At 39.9% G+C, this 21,188-nt stretch overlaps 1 pseudogene; it reads right to left on the reverse strand.

Annotated features, from left to right (window-relative positions):
- Positions 1 to 15,036, reverse strand: part of LOC140511754 (UDP-glucuronosyltransferase 2B31-like) — a 30,707-nt pseudogene extending 15,671 nt beyond the window's left edge.
- Positions 15,037 to 21,188: the final 6,152 nt, after the last annotated feature.

Below are 21,188 nucleotides of genomic sequence, written 5' to 3' on the forward strand. Positions count from 1 at the left end.
ATTCTATGACACCAAAAATATTGGGATAACTCCTTTGAGATTGTTGTCATAGAATGTATTCTCACCTGTCTTGTGCATTACCCCAAATAGTCATGGATCCCTGGACTGTTAGAGTTGGAGGGGTCTTCATATTACAGATGAGGATACTGAGTCAACAGGTTCATTATAGTGATGAGGTTGTTTTCCTCTTAGGGCATATAGAGTTTACTTTTTCAGATTCATGGTTTTATTTTAAGGTCTAAAATGAATGAGGTCAAAATAAATAGAGAGATGGAAAAAGAGATACAGAGACAGATATATACCTCTGCATATAGAGTTTTACAGTATGCTTTCACATACACTAGAATCTGTAATTACATAGAGAGAGTTTTAATATGTTAGGGTACAGGAACAAACAGTTTCACTTCATACAGCCCTTTAATTGTAAAACTCACTCAGTGCTAACAAGCTACACGCTTATTGCTAGTAAAGGAGAGATACCTAAAACTCAATGAGCAACAAAACGACTGAAACCAACAACAACCCCAAATCCACTTAAGCCATTACAAAAATGGCAAAGGAAACTAGTTTATTAGGTATTTTTTCCAGTGAAACAATGATTTGTTGCTTCCCAGAAGGTATTAGAAGGAAAGTAGAAGAATGGTCACCAGCATCACTCAAGTCGTTCCCAAAGTTGATTCTCATATAAATTAGGGTCATTATGAGTGCTAAGAGGAAATTCTAAGACTTCACAGTTTCTTTGCAGTTTTGCTAAATAGAGTCCCCAGAATGATTTTAAATGATCAATTTTTGATGGGGACTTAAAGAAATTTTCTGACTGTAATTCTAATGACAGTCAAACTAGGAAGGTACCTCATCAGCCTCTTTGCTCTCCTGGTCCCCTTCCTACTCTACCTGCCATCTCCCTTCACCCTCTTTCCTGCCACTTAAACCTCTGCCCATTCACCTGTACTTCTCCATCCTCCTCATCCATGATCTTAATTTCTTCTTCTCTGCTACCCCCTCCTAGCATATTGGGATTAGAATCAAAGGACCTGGGTTCAGATTCTCACTCAGTTACTCATTTCCTCTTTAATCTTGGACTAGCCCTTTCATCTCTTTCATTATCTGTTTCTTCATCTGTAAGATGCAAGGTTCCACTACATAAGGCCTGTCTCTAAGGTTTCTTCCAACTCTAAGTCTGTGACCTCTGATCTTTCTTTTGTTCTCCCTGAACCCTCAGGCTCTCCCCTTCTTCTCTGGTTTCCTCCCTCCTCTGTCCAGACTCTTCCATCATCTTCTGGCCTCTTCCAGTCTCTCTCTGCTCATTTGAGCTCTTCACTATTTTTTGTTCTCCTCCAGGACCCTCTGATCTGCTTCTCTTTCCTCTTCAATGTTCTTCTTCTCCTCACTCCCCTGTTCTTCCTCTGCTCCTCATGTCTGCTCTGTTGTTCCACATTCCACTTATATTCCCTGCCACCCCCACTGCTCTTTCCAGTGATATTCTAGTCACCAACGTTGAGATTTCTTTTCCATCTTCATAGGCTTGGACCTCTCTGTGCCTTTATGTGCAATAATAGCCATGCTCAGTTTCTGGATTCTCCATTCACCCTTGGCATCAGGGGACAGCAATCTGGTATGTGACACTGAGTTCCCAGTTCTCCCTAATCTCAGTGCCCTCCTTCTGAGATTATCTATAATTTCTTTTATTTATTCACGTAGCAGCTAGGTGGACACAAGGCTCCGCTTTTCCTCTCTCCTCTCTCCCCTCCCCCTCTCTCCCCACTTACACTTCTACTTCCAATCTCTTATTGTAAGATCTTTGCCTCCTTGGGAGATTCTTCACTCCCTCCTAAGGAAGAATTCCCCTGCACTTGTAACTAGACCCTGAAATAAAGCTCAACCCTTGTTCGACTCTGGAACGTCCTTTCTCTCATACGAGCATCCGGTTTGGCCAACTGAAGACCTCCGATAGAGGTAAGGGAAGACTCGGGTAGCCCTCAGGCCTCTAGGCCTGGCAGTTGGCGCCCCAAACAGAGGACTGGGAGCGCAGATATCCTGGTTGCTTTGGGAACACCCGGAAGGGGCTGTGAAAGACGCGAGTCCCGAATCCTAGATTCGGAAGGAGAGAAAGAGTGAGAGTAGCTTCCCACACCCATGGGAAAAGGGCAGGGATGGGGAATCAATTGCCAGTAATAAAGCCAGAGGAACAGGAGGTCTGGGCTGAGATACTTTACAGGGAATGCAGGGAGGCGGGGGTCACTATAGAGTTAAACGACCTCCGAGAATTTTGTAAAAGGATTTGGAAAGTTTCTCCTTGGCTCGAGCAGACAGGAATATCAAGAGAAAGATGGGGAGCAGTCGGAGAACAAATGACCGCTTATGAGCAACAATGCCCCGGGGAGCTGGAGGATTTAGATTTCCTGATATTCGGTGTAATTAAGAGCCTTTTAGAAGGGCCGGAGAGGCCAGGGCGGGATTGGAATGAGAGTGGAAGTGGAGAGAGGGGAGGGGAGAACCCTGGTGAGCAGAAAGTTAAGGAGTGTAGAGAAAAAATAGATTTGGAGCTCCATCTAGCTGATGGGAAAGGCAAAGCAGGGGAGCATACGCCGTGTCTTCCCTCTGCGCCTCCTTATAACCTGCTCCATTGGTCAGACAGTCCAGGGCCACAGTCCAGTTTGGAAAAGGGAATACGAAAGGCTATAGAGAATGGAGAAGACGTAGGGACATTTCCTGTGCTAGAAATAGCGGACCCCAGTGTCCCCGGTGGGGTTCGGAGGAGCCACATACCTATAGAGTGGAAGAGAGTAGCGACTCTCAAAGAGGCTTGTACCAAGCACGGCCCCAATTCACCCTTTGTCATAGCCATGCTTGAGACTCTCAGTGGTCAGTTCGTTCTGACTCCTAATGACTGGAAGAGCTTAGCTAGAGCCTGCCTTACCCCTGGGCAGAAAGAAATAAGTACAGGGAGGGGCCAGGATCAGCTTCCCATAGCTATTGCCCTTCCCTTAAAGCACTCAGTTCAAATCCAGTTACTAAAGGAAATAGGATAGAATAGACCTGAGTGTACAATCTGGCTCAATGGAATTCCCATGACTGGCCTCCTTGATACTGGAGCGGATAGGACCTGCCTTAGCGGCCGCTCAGTACCCCGGCACTGGAAGCTTAAAGAAAGCCAGAGACCAGTGTGGGGAATAGGAGGGTGCCAAAATACCTTAGAGACAATGCACCCAGTAAAGTGGGAGGCAGAGGATCGCCAAGGGACCGTATGGCCGTTGGTGATTCCAGGACTTAGTTTTAACATCTGGGGCAGAGACATTATGAACCGCCTCGGGATGAGGTTATCAAATTTTTAGTAAGGGCCATTGCTGTTGCACTGGAGTCCCCACCCTTGAATTGGAAGTCAGACACCCCGATCTGGGTGGAGCAATGGCCCCTGACTCCAGAAAAACTCCAGGCACTACAACTATTGGTTAAGGAGCAATTAGAAAAAGGAAATATAGAGCCATCACAGTCACCCTGGAATGCTCCTGTGTTTGTTATAAAGAAAAAATCCGGGAAATTCAGGTTCCTTACAGATGTTAATCAAGCATTTGTAAGCACCTGGCAGCAGCTATACCAAAGTAAACAGCCAGTATGCAGCCTTATCAATTTCACCTTAAAGGCGATTCTCGCTAAACAAAAAAGGGGGAGATTAAGAGGTCGCCTAACACAATCAGAGCTTGATACAGCTGTGTATACACACAATTTTTTGCATATCTCAAAAAACTCACATACTACTCCAGCTATGAGACATTTTGTGACTATTCCAAGACAACCCCACAAGGAAAGTAATACCCAGGCTGGAAATAAGGACACATGGGCCATGGTAAAGGATATGGCCTCAGGGAAATGGAAAGGTCCATATAAGATACTAATTTGGGGTCCAGGGTATGTTTGTGTCTCCACAGGAAAAGGGAATGCGTGGATTCCCATTAGAAGGATCCGTCGGTGGAAACCGATGTCGGAGACGGCAGAGACGCAGGAGGCAGAGACCCCGGAGAGCCCGGAGACCCCGGAGAAGGATCATGCACCACCTGAGTCTGCTGATGACAGCTTTAACCCTGCTGCCCAGAGAGGAAGCAGCACTCATACCACTCCATCTAGGCATCTCTTTCCAGCGGCTGAAGGAGGACTTTGATATCACAAACCCAGGACATTGGGGGGGGAAGGGGTGACCAACTTTTCGGGAGATGACCAACTTTTCGCCTGAATACCACAGGCTTGGCCATTCAGGCTTGGCCGTTGGGATCCATTTGCATGACTGAGGGGGTGGTGATGTGTAAGGCGCCAGCACTAGCTGCTTCTCTTAGAATATGCTTTGGAATTAGTGATTGCCCTTTCTCTTGTTGTAACTCAGCCATTTAGCTTCATCTTTGTTTTATTTGATGCCTCTCTTTGTCAGTTGTGCTAGCTGCAGATTTCTGTGTAAATGAAGTCTTGTTGTGGGGTCCTCATATGCTAAAGGCCTTCCTAATCCACTCAGCCTCCAGCCACTGTTTGCTCTAGAACCATGTGCGCGCAGCGCAAAACAAAAAGGGGGAGATGCTGGGGATGGAAGCTCAATTCCAGGTGGACAGTCTCGGGCGGGTAAAGGTGGGAACTTCTAAGTCTTAGAGTTCTCACGAGACCCCCCCAGGAAACGACTGGGAATCGAGGTGAACCGAGCTATCTCGTGTATTTCCGCCTCCTCCCGTGAGAAATGTGATGGGAGAGAGCTCTCCCCGCCCTCGAGATTGTCCCGGATCTGGGCACACTATTGTTATCTAACAGCACGGTATTCAGATGCAAACTATGCTGCTGGAGAGTTTAAGTAGGATCAGGAAAGCCTGAAAGTTCTCTTGGCGGGAGGGGTGCGGAGTGGACAGGACACAAGGCTCCGCTTTTCCTCTCTCCTCTCTCCCCTCCCCCTCTCTCCCCACTTATACTTCTACTTCCAATCTCTTATTGTAAGATTTTTGCCTGCTTGGGAGATTCTTTGCTGCCTCCTAAGGAAGAATTCCCCTGCACTTGTAACTAGACCCTGAAATAAAGCTCAACCCTTGCTCGACTCTGGAACGTCCTTTCTCTCATACGAGCATCCAGTTTGGCCAACCGAAGACCTCCGATAGAGGTAAGGGAAGACTCGGGTAGTCCTCAGGCCTCTAGGCCTGGCAGAAATGACCAATCAGGACTCCAGAGGACAAGAGATTAGACACACTAACAACCTTCTGCCATAGATATGGTGGACTCTGGGTATAAATTGAAAAATGAAGTTTTTGAACATGGTCCAAGTAAGGGATTTGTTTTTCTCAACTATGCTTATTTGTAACAAGGGATTTATTTTCCTTTTCTTTTCATAGTGAGGGAGTGGAAGTGGGAAAGAAGAGAGGTTTTCGTTCATTTGAAACTAAATTTTAAAAAATTTAAGAACTCTTATGGACAAGGGAGACTGAATTTCATTTGTGGACCATAAAGTTAATTTTATTTTATAGTTTCACTATGAGGAATCCTTATATATGCAGAGTGACCAGGAGTTAAAAGTCATTGGGGATTAGGATATTAACTTTCTGTTTGCTCTCTCTGGTTTCATTACATTTAAGATAATTTACCTTGAAATATATTCTATGCATACCCATTCTACATAGAGCATATAGTCCTACCTCAGGCAAGGACAAAAAGCCAGTTTTACAAGTTCCTGCGGTGAGTAGCAGAGTCCAAGGAGCTAGACTGTTGTCAGGATCATGGTGGAGAGTCTCCAAGATTATGAAGATTTCTCATAGGCAGAGTTGAAAACTACTTAAAGCGACGTTCATTTCAGCATGGCAGAGTAAAAATAATGTAGCACGAACAGCATTTTAAAGAGTGAAGAATTCAGCTTAAGTTCTGACTTAGATATTTCCTAATCACGTTACCCTGGGTACATCATTTACCTCATCTTGTCTTACTGTGCAGAACAAACCTTCTACTGTTTATATTTGTTTTGTGCTTTTAAGTTTATAGATCATTGTTTTGGAAGAGAAAATAGGAACAAAACTAAAAGTAAGCCATCTTCTTTTCTCTTTGGTCAGCCCTCATTGTCCTTTCCACTTCAAGCAGTAGGGAGTCCTGTCTCTTTTTTGTTAACTCTTAGAATTCTGGTCAGTTCAACTCATTCTGAGATTCAGTCTTTCTGGTGTTATTCTTATATGGTTATACTGTCCTTACATACTTATCCTATTATCCTGTTATCTGCTTCCTCCTCCCCACCTCTTGCACGTCTTTAAAAAAATCTAAGTTGTTTCATACACATGCTGCTTTGAATGACTTCCCTTTTTCCTTGATTTCTCACTGTCCCTCACCCACCAATATTCACTTAGTTGCTGGGTCTCATCAATTCTACTTTCACAACATGTTTTCCATCTTTCCCCTTCTCTCTTCTCCACCAGTCTAGTTCAGGTCCTTATCACCTTCTACCTTTACTGCAACTGGTGTTTCATTTTCTACTCTCTCTCCTTTGTTATTAATCAATTTTCAACAAAACAGAGTCTTTACTATGTCATTTCTCTGTTTAAAAATTTGACTTTCTAGTTTCTCTAAAATAAAATGAAAATTTTGTATTTTGATATTCAAAGTCTTTCACAATATGGCCTCAATCTGCTGTTCCAGACTTCCTTTCTCTCTTTCATGTGCTTTATAATCTAGCACCTATATATAAAGTGCAAGAGAAAGTGGTCTAAAACTTAAAGATCACATGTGGCTACAGTTCCTGCAAATCCTTTGGCTTTCAGTAGCCTTTTAGATATTTCCCTTAGATATGTCTTTGTTTTTTTTCTGAGCTTTTCAAAGAGCTTTGAATGTCTCTGAAGTTTGTCCTTGACTCTCAATGCAGACGCTGTCATCCCTTGTTGTGGGGACTGTGCCAGGTCACTGAAGAGAAGTTCAAAATCCTTGGGACCCTCTGAGGCTCCCAAAGTACTTCTCTAACCAAAAATGGTCAGAAGGAAATCTGTGTATGGCAAGGTATTCTCTTTCTCTACCAGAGATTACTCCTCAGGTGTAGCTCTTCCTGCTCTCCACCACCACTCCTGTCTTGGCTTCTGAACTGGTTTTCTATTTTACAGAAAATCCACATAGTGTGATCAAATCTCCGAGCCAATAATAACACATTCTCTGATGGGTGGAACAATGGGCCTGAAGCCAGGAAGACCTAACTTCAAATTACACTTAGAGGCTTACTAACTGTGTGACCTTGCAACAATCACCTAAACCCTGTCTATCTCACTTTTCTCATCTATAAAATGGGGATAGTGATAGCACCTGTCTTCCAGGGGTATTGTGAAAATCAAATGAGATCATATGTGTAAAGAACTTAGCTTACATCCTCTCACATAGTAGGTACTATACACATACCAGGATTGACTGTTGTTTTTGTTATTATTATTTTACCAAGGGAATAGTTAGGTCTTCTTCATACTTAAAGAATACCTGATAAATGTGTCAGAGCATAGCATCCTATCATTTAGTTTAATTGAGGAGAAATGAAATAAATCAGGGCATGACGTCTCATCACAGTTTAAATGGGGAAGGATGGTTTGGTTGTCATATTAAGTCAAATCTTGACTATTACACTTACTTTATTGCTTTTATAAAAAAAAAATCACCATTTTGATATAATGTCCATTTCCCCATACACCAATATCCTTTACAACCTCCCTTCTTATGAAAAAAGCAATCACAAAGTTATGTCTGTCCATATTAGCCACATCTGGAATCCAAAATCTTCCCTTCTTTATTTAGGAGAAGGGAGGAATTAAATTTTCATTTTTCAATATCTCTATATCTGTAATACAAATCAGAAACCTGGGCCTAAAAATACACAGTGAAGGGGTGACAAATGAAGAACTAGATCGGGGGTTTCCAGAGTTCCAACTCAGTACCATTGCCCTTGAGGTATCTGATGGTACATAGACAGAGAGCTGGCCCAAGTCAGGAAGTTGAGCGTTCAAACTTGACTTCAAAGAATTATTAGCTTTGTGATCCTGGGCAACTCACTTTACCTCTCTCCATGTTAGTTTCCTGAACCATAAAATAGGAATAACACTGGCACCTACCTTCCAGAGTTGTGAGGATAAAAGGAGATATTATTTGCAAATCACTTCACACAGGGTCTGGCACATAACTGGGACTTAATAAATGTCTGTTATCTCTCTCCCTTCCTTCCCTTTGGGCACAGAAAGCAGGACATCTCTGTAGGAGATTAAAACATGGAATAGCAAAAGATAGGTGTACCTCAGGAAGAGGCTTGGCAGGCTTACAGAGTAGTTCTCCAACAAACTCAAAATTTGGCAAGTATGGATGAGGAAATTCAAAATCCCAGTAAGTTCGAATCAGCCACATTTCAGCTTTTCCCATAGTTTCACATAATGTAGTGGGCCTTCCTAAGGGAAAAAGAAAAAAAAGAGTTAGCTCTGTCATGGATGGCTCAAACCTCTAGGCCAGGGATTCTTAACCTTCTATGTGTCATGAACACCTTTGGGAGTCTGGTGAAGTATTATGTAGATTCTTTCTCAGAAGAATGTTTTTAAATGCATGAAACAAAACACATAGAATAATAAAGGAAATTGACCACTGAAAAAATTGCTATCAAAATGAGGTTAAGAATTTCTATTGAAGCTTACTGGAGGATGATGAGTTCCTAGGAAGACCTTTGAGTTCCTAGGAACTCATGATACTCAAAAGAGGTTTTTTTTCATCCTTCTTAATATGAGTGTCTCCATCTGAGATTATATCCAATCTATCCTTCATATATCCAAATGTTTGTTTATCCTGTGAGGTCCTTGAATACTAGGATTACATTGGTCTGTCTTTGTATCCCTGGACCTTATGGCAGTGCCTGGCATATAAGAGACCCTGAATGAATGCTTATTGACTTTACTTTGAAAAGGAAAAGCAAAGTACTCATTCAAACAACATTTTTCCTTTTTATTTATTAATTTTTAGTTTTCAACACTCATTTCCACAAGATTTTGAGTTCCAAATTTTTTCCCTGTCTCTCCCCTCCCTCCACCCCAAAACATTGTGAATTCTGTTTCCCCCTTCCCCCAGTCTCCCCTCCCTTCTATCACACCCCTCCCTTCCCTTATCCCTATCTCCTCTCTTTTCTTGTAGGGCAAGATAAATCTCTACCCCATTACCTGTATTTCTCATTTTCTGGTTACAAGCAAAAACATTTCTCAACATTCCTTCCTAAAATTTTGAGTTCTAACTTCTCTCCCTTCCTCCCTCCCAGCCTATCCCCACTGAGAATGCAAGCAGTTCGATATAGGCTACATAAATGTAGTTTTGCTAAAAACTTCCATAAGGGTCATGTTGTGAAAGACTACCTATATTTCCCTCCATCCTCTCCTGCCCCCACCCTTTATTCTATGCTCTTTGACCTTATCTCTCCCCAAAAGTGTTTACTTCTAATTACCTACCTCCTCTCATTTGCCCCCCCTTCTATCATCCCCCTCACACCCCACTTATCTCTTTCTTCCCTATTTTCCTGTAGTGTAAGACAGATTTTCATACCAAATTGAGTCTGCATGTTATTCCCTCCTTAAGCCAAATGTGATGAGAGTAAGCTTCACTTTTTCCCTCTCACCTCCCCCTTTTCCCCTCCATTGAAAAAGCTTGTTCTTGTCTTTTTTATGAGAGATAATTTGGCCCATTCCATTTCTCCCCTTATCCTCCCAATATATTCATCTCTCACCCCTTAATTTTATTTATTTTGATATTTTCCCTTCCTCTTCAACTTACCCTATGCCATCTGTCTATATATGTGTGGTGTGTGTGTGTGTGTGTGTGTGTGTGTGTGTGTGTGTATGTGTGTATGTATGGTTCCTCCAACTACCCAAATGCTGAGAAAAGTTTCAAGTGTTACAAATATTATGTTTCCATGTAGAAATGCAAATAATTCAGCTTTAGAAAGTCCCTTATGATTTCTCATTCCTGTTTTCAGGCTCCTCTTGATTCTTGTGCTTAAAGTCAAATTTTCTATTCAGCTCCGGTCTTTTCATCAAGAATGCTTGAAAGTCCTCTATTTCATTGAATGACCATTTTTTCCCTTGAAGTAGTATATTCAGTTTTGCTAGACAGATGATTCTTGGTTTTAGTCCTAGTTCCTTTGACTTCTGGAATATCATATTCCAAGCCCTTCAGTCCCTTAATGTAGAAACAGCCAGATCATGTGTTATCCTCATTGTATTTCCACAGTACTTGAATTGTTTCTTTCTGACTGCTTGAAATATTTTCTCCTTTACCTGGGAACTCTGGAATTTGGTGATAATATTCTTAGGAGTTTTTCATTTTGGATCTCTTTCAGGAGGTGATCAGTGAATTCTTTCAATGTATATTTTACCCTGTGGTTCCAGAATATCAGGGCAGTTTTCTTGATAATTTCATGAAAGATGATGTCTAGGCTCTTTTGATCATAGCTTTCAAGTTTCCCCTTAATTCTTAAATTGCCTCTTCTGAACCTATTTTCCAGGTCAATTGTGTTTCCAATGAAATATTTCACATTGTCTTTTCTTTTCCATTTTTTTGGTTCTGTTTTGTAATTTCGTGGTTTCCCATAAATTATTACCTTATATCTGCTCCATTGTAATTTTTAAAGAATTATTTTCTTCAGTGAAGTTTTGAAACTCCTTTTTCATTTGGCTAATTCTGCTTTTTAAAGCATTCTTCTCCTCATTGTCTTTTTGGACCTGTTTTGTCATTTGGGTTATTTTATTTTTAAAGGCATTATTTTCTACAGCATTTTTTGGGTCTACTTTAGCAAGCCTGAGACCACTGCATGTTTTCTAGGAGGTTTTGGATGTAGAGGTCTTGACTTTGATGTCTTCCTCTGATGGTATGCTTTCTTTTTCCTTAATCCAAAAGGATGGAAGAAAATACCTTTTCACCAAGAAAGTAATCTTCCACGGTCCTATTTTCCCCCCATTTTGCACATTCTTTTCAACCAGTAACTTGACTTTTGAGTCCTTTGTCAAGTGGAGGATATGCTATAGGGATCAATAAGTTCTCAGTTCCTCCAGAGTGGCACAAGCAAGGGGAGGAGTCTCAGTCTTCAGATGGTCTCAGGACATGGAAAAGGTCAGAAAGGATTTTGAAAATCAAGTAAGAGAGGTGTAGGAAAAGTTGGGAAGAGAAATGAGAGGAATGCAAGGAAATCATGAAAAGGAAGTCAACAGCTTGCTAAAGGAGAACCCAAAAATGCTGAAGAAATTGACACTTTTAAAAACAGACTAACTCAAATGGCAAAAGAGGCATGAAAAGCCAACGAGGAGAGTAATGTTTTAAGGAACACAATTAGCCAAATTGAAAAGGACGATCAAAAACTCACTGTAGAAAATAGTTTTTTAAAAATTAGACTGGAGCAGATGACAGCTAATGACTTTATGAGAAACCAAGAAATTACAAAACAAAACCAAAAGAATGAACAAATTCAAACAATTTTTATCAGAGTGATATACATCCTCATTTATGCTTGTTAAGATGATGGAAATCAAGAATATTGCATAAAGACTAAGAAAAATTATCAAGATCCAAACCATTATGTACTGTCACTACAGAAAACTACCTCAGACTATTGGGGTCACGTCAAATCATATAGAATTCTCAAATGTCATTCAAGATGTTCAATTAATTGGTCACACCTTAGCTGTCTTAATTCATCCCAAAATTCTTTCTTTTTCAACTCTCTGTTTCACCAGGTTCTGTCAGTGTAATGTATTTGGCATCCCCTCATTGACCTCATCTTGGAGTTTTCATTCCTGCTCTACTTACCACCTAGGATTAACAGGAAGTCTGTGTATGGGACAAGGGCAGAATCCACAGAATTTTTCAAAATGATTGACTACCACTCCAATCAACTAATGCATTGGATCATGAATGGCCACTGTACCTTCAGTTTAGGTTGCATACATAAAAAGATCCAGTATCAAAAAAAGCAAAATACAACTACCCCCACACCCCAATATATTCAGCTCTTACTCCTATGAACTTGCTTTTCTGGCACAAAGATTAAAGTTTAGCTCATAAAGCAGTGTTTATTGGGCAGTTAGGTATGTTTCATAGTTAACTAAGTCATATTGTTAAAGACCAATTCTCTTTCTTATAAGCAATAAGTAAACAAGGGATTCTCTAAACACAATCCAATTTACCATGAGATTTATAAAAAATGGTGGAGTGGTTGTATACTCCTGAGATGTAAACCATGAAGGAACTTCCAGGCTTACCTAACACATCACTGAAAAGCTGATTCCAATCCTTCACATTATAATTCTGAAACCAAAAGTCAAAATAAAGGAAGAAAAGCATATTTTTCACCCTCTCCATGAATGTCATCTTGTCAGTCAGTTCTGTCAAGACCACGGGAACATAGGAAGGGAGAGAAGGGAGTCCTCCACAGTATTTTTCATATGTATTGCCAGTAGTGAACCGAAGAGTATAGACAATAGGTATTTCAAGGACCTCAGCTATGAGCTCACCACAAAGACCAAAAGTATCTGAAACAACAACATCATATCTGGCTTCTTTCAATGTATTCATAAGCTTCTTGTTTAAAACAACACCCTCACAAAGCTGTTTGAGAAAATTTGAAAATTCAAAAAATATCTTTTGCATCCGTTTAGCACACTCCCAAGGAGAAAGGTTTGGCAGCTCATACATGTTATTCCTCAATCAATTTGTCAGATAAAGTAACAAAATCTTCTTTGCTGAATGGTACAGGATAAACCTCAAAGTTGAGAAGAGATGTTTTGTTAGAAGCAATAAGAATGGAAGCTGTAGATGTCAGTACAGTCACCTCATGGCCCCTCTGTGCCAGCTCATCCAGGATGGTCTTCATATTTATCCAATGACTATACTCCATAGGCCACACAAGGACCTTCCCACAGGACCCACAGGTAAAGTAATACAGCTGCAGCAAAAGTGCTGCAGCCCATTTCTCAGATCTCATGGTTGTCCTTGTTTGGAACCACTATCTTCCTCCTATCATGTACTCGAGGTTATATCATAAAAAGTTATTGACAAAGAAGTTAAAATGTAATTGAGATCAATCAAGTCCTTATCCAGAAGAAAATCCTTAGTCATAGCTACTGATGAAAAAAGGGAGGCAGATTTACCAAGAGGTTAATATATAACAATGAGTTTAATGTCAAAGGAAGACATTTAGCTAGTTGCCCAAAAGTTTTAGTTCACAGAAAGTTGAACATTCGCCTCCTATGTTGCCAATCTAATCAAGAAGTTTCCTCAGTGGAATGGTTTTACTTATTCAACTTTTCAAAGATAATTCCATTTCCTTTTCCCCCCACAGGAGCATATTTCATAGTGAAAATGTATGAATCATGAAGGTGTTTTTGATTGCCTTTGTTCATTAATTTTCAGATGGAGTAACTGACTAGCATTGACTCCTTGCTATGCTAGAGAAAACGTGCTGATGAATTTTTAAGACATTCTTCTGTAGTTGTTATTGGGTTAGAGGGATTTGCAGCTCAGTGAAGGATAATTTCAGATGTCTGTGGGAGCTCTTGTTGGAAGCTTTTTCTCTATTGATTCAAACCTTGTGACCTTTAAGACCTGATCTTGACAGTCTTTCCTTGGTAGTCATGGGCTTGAATTCACAGACAGTGACCTGGTATGTAATATTCGGGAACAGATTATTTCCAACTTCCTAAGTGATCTCATTAATAGTAATCTGTTCAAGTTGTACTTTATATTCAGTAAGAAATGTTTGCAATTTGACTTTGTCTCAATGGGTTGGCAGATTTCCCCTATTCTCAAGGGCATTCGACCTCACTTATAGGGTGGTCTCTGTTATAGTACCTCACAATGTCGGAAAGATTCATAGGAGCTCACATTTCTTGTTCTGTTGGGTCTGCCCATCATTTCACTGGAGCTAATACATCAGAAACCCCTTTTGGGCTATATCTCTAAGAGTTGGAATTATGTTTTCTAAGTACTACAGAATGACAGGGAGTCTGAAAAGAACATTGTACTAATGCACACACAGAATGTCCTCAAGTAGTTGGTGGAACCATTCCACTCCTTCTGTTTGTCAATTGTAGGTGTAAAAATGGCAATTCTAGAATTGAAGATCTACAATAAATGCTTAAGGGTTAAAATAATAAAAGTAAAATAAAAAATAAAAAGAAAGCTCTACTTTTCAGAACCATCTTCTGGGTTGTCAGCTAAAATGCCCTGCATCAACATTTATGATATTCTGAGTCTATACTTCTACTATGCAGAAATTTTCTTTTTCCTGTTTGATGGTGCTTTTTGTTCCAAAATCCTGATCTATCCCTTCATATGAGAAAGCTGCCATTGGCTTCTCCCAGGTAAGGAATCTCTCCCTGTTTCATGGCCTTCAACAACTGTCATACTTTTCTAACTGATTGGGATATATTTTTGCATAGAATTCCCTAAACAACAGCCAAGACAACCTAACCTTGTGAAATGGGGATTCATTTTCTCATTTTTTTGTTGATTTTTGAGGGCTGTCAAATTTTCCTTGTTTACTATGTAGACAAGGTGAGAGGGTATGGAGAGAGTCTGCCTTAAATTAGCAAGCCCTATGCTCAAAATCCTCCTCTGGCACATACAGGCTGCACACTCAAACCTGCTTCAGTCTAGAAGTCACTGTTCTAGGTGACTTGAAGTCTTTAACTTCCAGAGAAGGGGCACTGCTAGGGGATTTCCTGGAGTTTCCTATACTAGTGAAATCACAGGTCCTGCCACTATCCCCATCCATTCTTCAGGCACTGTACAAACCTGTAAAAAACCAAAAATTTCAAAGCTTCTGTGCCAAACAGCTAAGGCACTTGTGGCTTGAGCAGCAAGTGTGCCTTCAGCTAAGGTCACATATATAGAGATACCAAATACCAATTTAAAAAAATACTCTCCCTCCTAAATACTGGCATTTAACTATTATTTCTATGAACCTGTTTTTCTGCTTTAAAGATTCAGATGTTAGTCCTATAGTATCAGTAATAGGACAATAACCTATATTTCATAGTTAACCAAGTTACATTGTTAAAGACAAATTCCTTTTCTTATCAGCAATAAATAAACAAAGAATCCCCATAACTTTAAACACCATCCCATTTACCTTCAGATATGTAAAAAATGGTAGAGGGGCAGTACATTTCTGACATCTAAACAATTAAGGGATCTCAGACTTACCAAACACATCACTGTAAAACTGATTCCAAATTTTCTCATTATAATTCTGAAATCAAAAGTCAAAATAAACGAAGAAAAGCATATTTGTCACCCTCTCCATGAATGTCATCTTGTCAGTCAATACTGTCAAGACTACGGGAACATAGAAAGGGGAGGGTGAGACACAGTATTTTTCATATGTATTGCCAGAAGTGAACTGAAGAGTATAGACAATAGGTATTCCAAGGACCTCAGCTATGAGCTCACCACAAAGACAAAAAGCATTGGAAACATCAACATTGTATCTGGCTTCCTTCAATGTCTTCATAAGCTTTCTGTTCAAAACAACACTCTCACAAAGCAGCCTGAGAATCTTTGAATATTCAAAAAACTCATCTTGCATCTTTGTAGCATACTCCCCAAGGTGAAAGTCTTGGCAAGTCATGCATCCATTCCTTAGTTCAATTATCAAAATAATTAGCATCTTCTTTAGTGAATGGTACAGGATAGTAGTATCAATAAGAATAGAAGTTGTAGATGTCAGGACAGTAACCCCATGACCCTTCTGTGCCGGTTAATCCAGGATGGTTTTAATATTTATCCAATGACTATATTTCATAGGCCACACTTCCCAGAGGACCCACAGCTAAAGCAACACAGCTGCTGTAGCAAAAGAGCTGCAGCCCACTTCTCAGATCTCATGGTGTACCCTTGTGGTTTCATTGGCTTCCCCTCATCAGGTGCTATGGGTTATATGATGAAAGGAATTGACAAAGAACTTAAAATGCAATTGAAATATTTCAAGACCTTATTCCAAAAGAAAAGCTCTGGTCATAGCTATTGATCGAAAATGGATGCTAATTTGGCAAGTGGCTAATGCATGTTATGAACTTTAGTGTCAAAGGAGGACATTTAGCTAATTGCACATAAGTTCATTCTGAACAAAGTTGAACATTTACCTCCTATGTTATTAATCTAATGTACAGTTTTCTTCAGGGACTGTGAAATGGTTTTACTTACTCAGGTTTTAGAAGAAAACTCCATTTACTGTCTTTTTTTTTTTAAAGTCAGATTTCATAGTGAAAGTGTATGAATGGCGAAGGTGTCTTGATTGACTTGGTACTTGGATGTCCAGATGGAGTAACTGACTAGTATTGGCTCCCTGCTAAGCTAGAGAAAAACTGGTGATGAATTTTTAAGATATCCATCTGTAGTTGTTATTGGGGTAGAGGGGGTTGGGGCCCAGTGAAACTGAATTTCAGATCTCATTGTGGGAGCTCCTGATGGAAACACTTTCCCTATTGCTTCAAAACTTGTGACCTTTGAGAACTGATTCTGACAGTCTACCCTTGTTTATTATGAGCTTGAGTTCATGGACTGTGACCTGGTGTCTAATATCTGGGAATAGCCTCTTCTGAACATCCCAGGTAACCTAATTAATAATAATCTCCTGTTCTAGCTGTATTTGATATTCAGACAAAAATGTTTGAAATTTGGCATTATCTCATTGTGTTTTCAGATGATATTCCTTAATTCCAAAAGGCATTTCTCCACACTCTGTACTTGTTCCTCACATTGTTGGAAACACTCATATTAGCTCACATTTCTTTTTCCACTGGGCCTGCCCACACCTTCATTGGAGCTAATACATCTTCAGCAACCCTTTACGGCTGCATCCCTAAGGAATTAGAGTCATGTTTTGTATTTACCACAAAATAACAGGGAGTCTGAAAGGTACATTCCACTAATGCACAAAAGAATGGCCTTAAGTAGCTGGTAGAACCATTCCACACCTTCTGTTTGTGAGCTGTAGGTGGAAGTATGGCAATTCTAGAATTGAAGATCTGCAATAAATGCTTATAGAATGCAATAAAAAAAAAGAAAATTCTATTTTGAGAAACATGTTCTGGTTGTCAACTAACATGCCCAGTAGCAAAGTTTATGAAATTCTGAGTCCATACTTCTTCTCACAAGCAGTAACTGCTTTTTCCTGTTTCATAGTAATTCTTTTTCCAACCTGATCTATTGCTCCAGGTGAGAAAGCTGAGCCGTTGGATTCTCCCAGGTAAGAAATTTTTCCCAGTTTCTTGACCTTCAATAACCCCCCTATTTTCCCAACCATTTGGGAAGGACTTTTGCACAGAACTCTAAGCAGCAACCAACACAACCTGACCTTGTAACTTGTGGAGTCATTTTCTCATTCTTTTTCCTGGTTTTTGAGGACTAACGTGCAAATTTTCCTAGTTTAACATTTAGGCAGTGTTACATGGTATGGAGAGATAGGATGCCCTATGCTCAAGCCTCTCCTGTGGCACATAGAGGCTGCATGTTTAAGTCTTCTTCAGCCTAAAAGTCACATTTTTCTAGTTTACTTGAATTCTTAAAGGTGCAGCGAAGGGGTATTAGTAGAGGGTTTTTCTAGAGTTTCCTATACTAATGAAGTCACAGTTTCTGCCACTACTCCCGTACATTCTACAGGTCCTGCCACAGTCAGTAAAAAACTGAGGTCAAAGGTTCCGCACCAATCAGCTAAAGCACTGGCTCTTAGTGGTCAGTGTGCCTTCAGCTTAGGCCACATATAATGAACACTCAATATCAAAGTAAAAAAAAAAAAACACTCTTCCCCAGATAATGATGTTTAGCACATTTTTATGAACTTATTTTTCTGCTTTAAAGATTCAATTGCTAGCTCCCATACTATCCATATTTCACAATTAACCAAGTCACATTGTTAAAGACAAATTCCATTTCTTATTAGTGGCTAATAAAGAAAGAATCCTCATAACTTTAAACAGCAACCTATTTACCTTCAGATATATAAAAAATGGTGGATTGACTGCATACTCCTGGCATGTAAGCCATGAAGGAACCCCTGGCTTACTTAACACATCACTGTAAAACTGATCCCAATCCTTCACATCAAAATTCTGAAACCAAAATTCAAAGTAATGGAAGAAAAGCATATTTCTCACCCTCCCCATGAATGTCATCTTGGCAGTCATTTCTGTCAAGACCACAGGCAAATAGGAAGGCGGGGAAAGAAGTCCTCCACAGTATTTTTTATATGTACTGCCATCAGTGAACCAAAGCATAGAAGAGTATCTATGAGCTAATCACAGGGACCAATAGCATCTGAAACAACAATATCAGACCAGGGATTATATGAACACAAATACAAAACACTTTTCACAAAAATAGAGTCAGATAGCTGTTGTAGAGAGCCCAGTTGAGATGGCCTGAGGAGCAGCTAAAATTACCTCCTCTTCTCTAACAACTCTCCTCATGGCAAAGAGTATCCTTTACAAATCCTTACAAGGTCATGTTAAATTCTGAGCCTATGACATGTTTCTTTTCTTAGGGACAGCTGAGTAGCACAGGACTGGAGCTATCAGCCCTATTTTTGAATGAAATCTCTGAAACTTACTAACTGTGTGAACTTGGGTAAGTCATTTAACCTCTAGCTACCTCAGTTTCCTACTCTGTAAATAGAGGTAATAATAGCACCTAACTTGCAGGATCTTTGTGAGGGAAACATTAAATAATATTTGTGAGGCATTTAGTATAGTGTCTGGCACACAGTAGGTGCTATATTTAATGTTGTTTATTTTTACTATTATTCCTTGTTATGGTCAGAATAAGCAGAACAAACACTTATATCACCACTATATCCTAGGTAGATACTGTGGAATGAGCTTCAAAAGTATTGCCTCATCTGATCCTCACAATGATCCTCCAAGGCAGGTGGTATTATTATCCTCATTTTACAATTGAGGAAACTGAGGCAGAGAGAAGTTAAGTTTCTAATAAGTGTATAAGGTCACATTTGAACTCAAGTTTTCATGACTCTAAGAGTCAGGGATCTTCCCCACTGCACCACCTGGCTACCTTAAAATCATGCATTTAGAGTAAGGGTTGTTAACCTGGGATCCTTGCATCCCCACTGTTCCACAAATGGATTTATTTTATGGGGATGGTCTGTGAACTTGGATGGGGAAAAATACACTTTTATTTTACTAACCTCTAACTGAAATTTAGCATTTCCTTCAATTATGAATTTAAAAGCAGTAACAAAATCATTCTGAGAAGTTTATGTTTTGCGTAAGATTTTCGAAGAATCCATGACACAAAAAAGGGTTAAGAATCTTTAATTTAAAGGGTAACTGCTGGTTAATGTAGGAAGTAAGATGAGTAGGAAAACCTGTTTCACATACTCAATTATTTCTTTTAGACCTTCAAAATAATCAGAACTAAAAGTTTAAAGGGGTGAGATGTGAAAAAGGCATTTGTGCTAGAATCTTGGTTGTTCACTATGCAATGAACTTGTAAGGGAAAAGGGAACTTGTCAACACAAATGTTTGCAATCACATTGCTTAAACACATTTCCACATAGATAAACAAAACAGAGTCAATAGTCTCCTAAAGCAGGGTCACTATCCATTAAAAAAGTCGCAATAAATTTTGCTAACAATCAGTCTAAGGAGATTAAGTACATTCCGGACACACCACCCAGAACTACAGAAGCTCATACTTTAGAAATTTTTTCCTGTGTCATTCAAGTAAATCTGCTTTTATTGCTTTTTGTATGTATTCAAATTTTACATTGTAGAGCAAAAGTACACCTCAGTTATATACATTTCATGGAAAACAAAGTCATTTTGACACAAATTTTCCATATCTGACTGGTTACTGACCAATATGACTCCTCATGACAATAGACTTCTACTCTTTCACATAAGTCAGGCAATCACTGACCAGGTTTGACTTGTGAACTACAAAGGGACCACGGGCTTAGCTAACACATCACTGTATAACTGATCCCAATCCTTCACATCAAGATTCTGAAATTGAAAGTCAATGTAAATGAAGAAAAGCAATTTTTCATCTGTTCCATAAATATCATCTTGTCAGTCAAAAATGTCAATGTGCTATAGGCACATAAGATGGAGGGGATGGGAGTCCTCCACAGTATTTTTCATATGTATTGCCCATACTGAAGCACAGACTATAGACAAAGGATATTCCAAGTATCTCTGTATGAGTTCAGCACAAGGAGGTATAGCACCTGCAATAACAACTTCATATTTGTCTTTCTTCAATGTCTTCATTAGATCTTTGTTCAAAACAACGTTCTCACAGTGCTGTTTTAGCAGCCTTGAACTCATCAAAAATATTTTTTTTGAATGGCTGCATCATACTATAATGCTAAAAGTTTTCTCCACTAATAACTCCAAAGTATAATATAGTTCTTAAAAAATGCAGTCAAATCCTCTTGACTTTTAACTGAAGGAAAAACCTCAGCATGGAAAGCTGATGAATTACCAGATCAACAAAAACTAGCTGAGGGAGTCTACACAGTCACCTCATGGCCCCTCTATATAAGCTCATACAGGAAGGACTTTAAATTGATCCAGTGACTATACTACATGGAAATTCCTTTAAGAGAGGTCTTTTGAACATGTTCAGTTCGTCTATCATGGTCTAATCCTGGTGAATACTCTATGTGAGGAATACCTTCCTTTGAATGGCTACCTATGCATTTCAATCTAGCAAGATGGAGCCATTTGTCCTTTTCAGTCCCTCTTTTCCTCCACTATGCATCTTCACCCTATTTGGTGAATCTTATCTGTTGTACCCAGCATGGACATCATGAACTGAGAAGGGTAGGACAATCCTTCCCTTGGTCCTACTCTTTTAACTCTGCTCCAGAAATGGAACTGGGTGTGCTGTTTGTCTGAAGCTTCAGGTGCTGGAGGTCATCCCTTTGGATTCACAGGTTTAAGCTATGGTGCTCCTGGTACCAGAACTGCAGGGATAGTATTGCAGTGCAGCCATTGGGGCAAGCATGGAAACCCTGAGAAGCCAGAATGCCTGAGCCTAGGGGAATTTGGACTTGAAAGTGAATCATGTTCTATAGGAACTGAACTAAATTAAGGAGTGAATCCTTTTCCCCTCCCAAGAGACTGAGGCAATGCACATAACAGAAGATTGTGCTTCCTATGGGTTGGGGT

Source organism: Notamacropus eugenii, chromosome 6 (genome assembly GCF_028372415.1).
Source record: "Notamacropus eugenii isolate mMacEug1 chromosome 6, mMacEug1.pri_v2, whole genome shotgun sequence".
In the NCBI taxonomy this organism is placed as follows: domain Eukaryota; kingdom Metazoa; phylum Chordata; class Mammalia; order Diprotodontia; family Macropodidae; genus Notamacropus; species Notamacropus eugenii.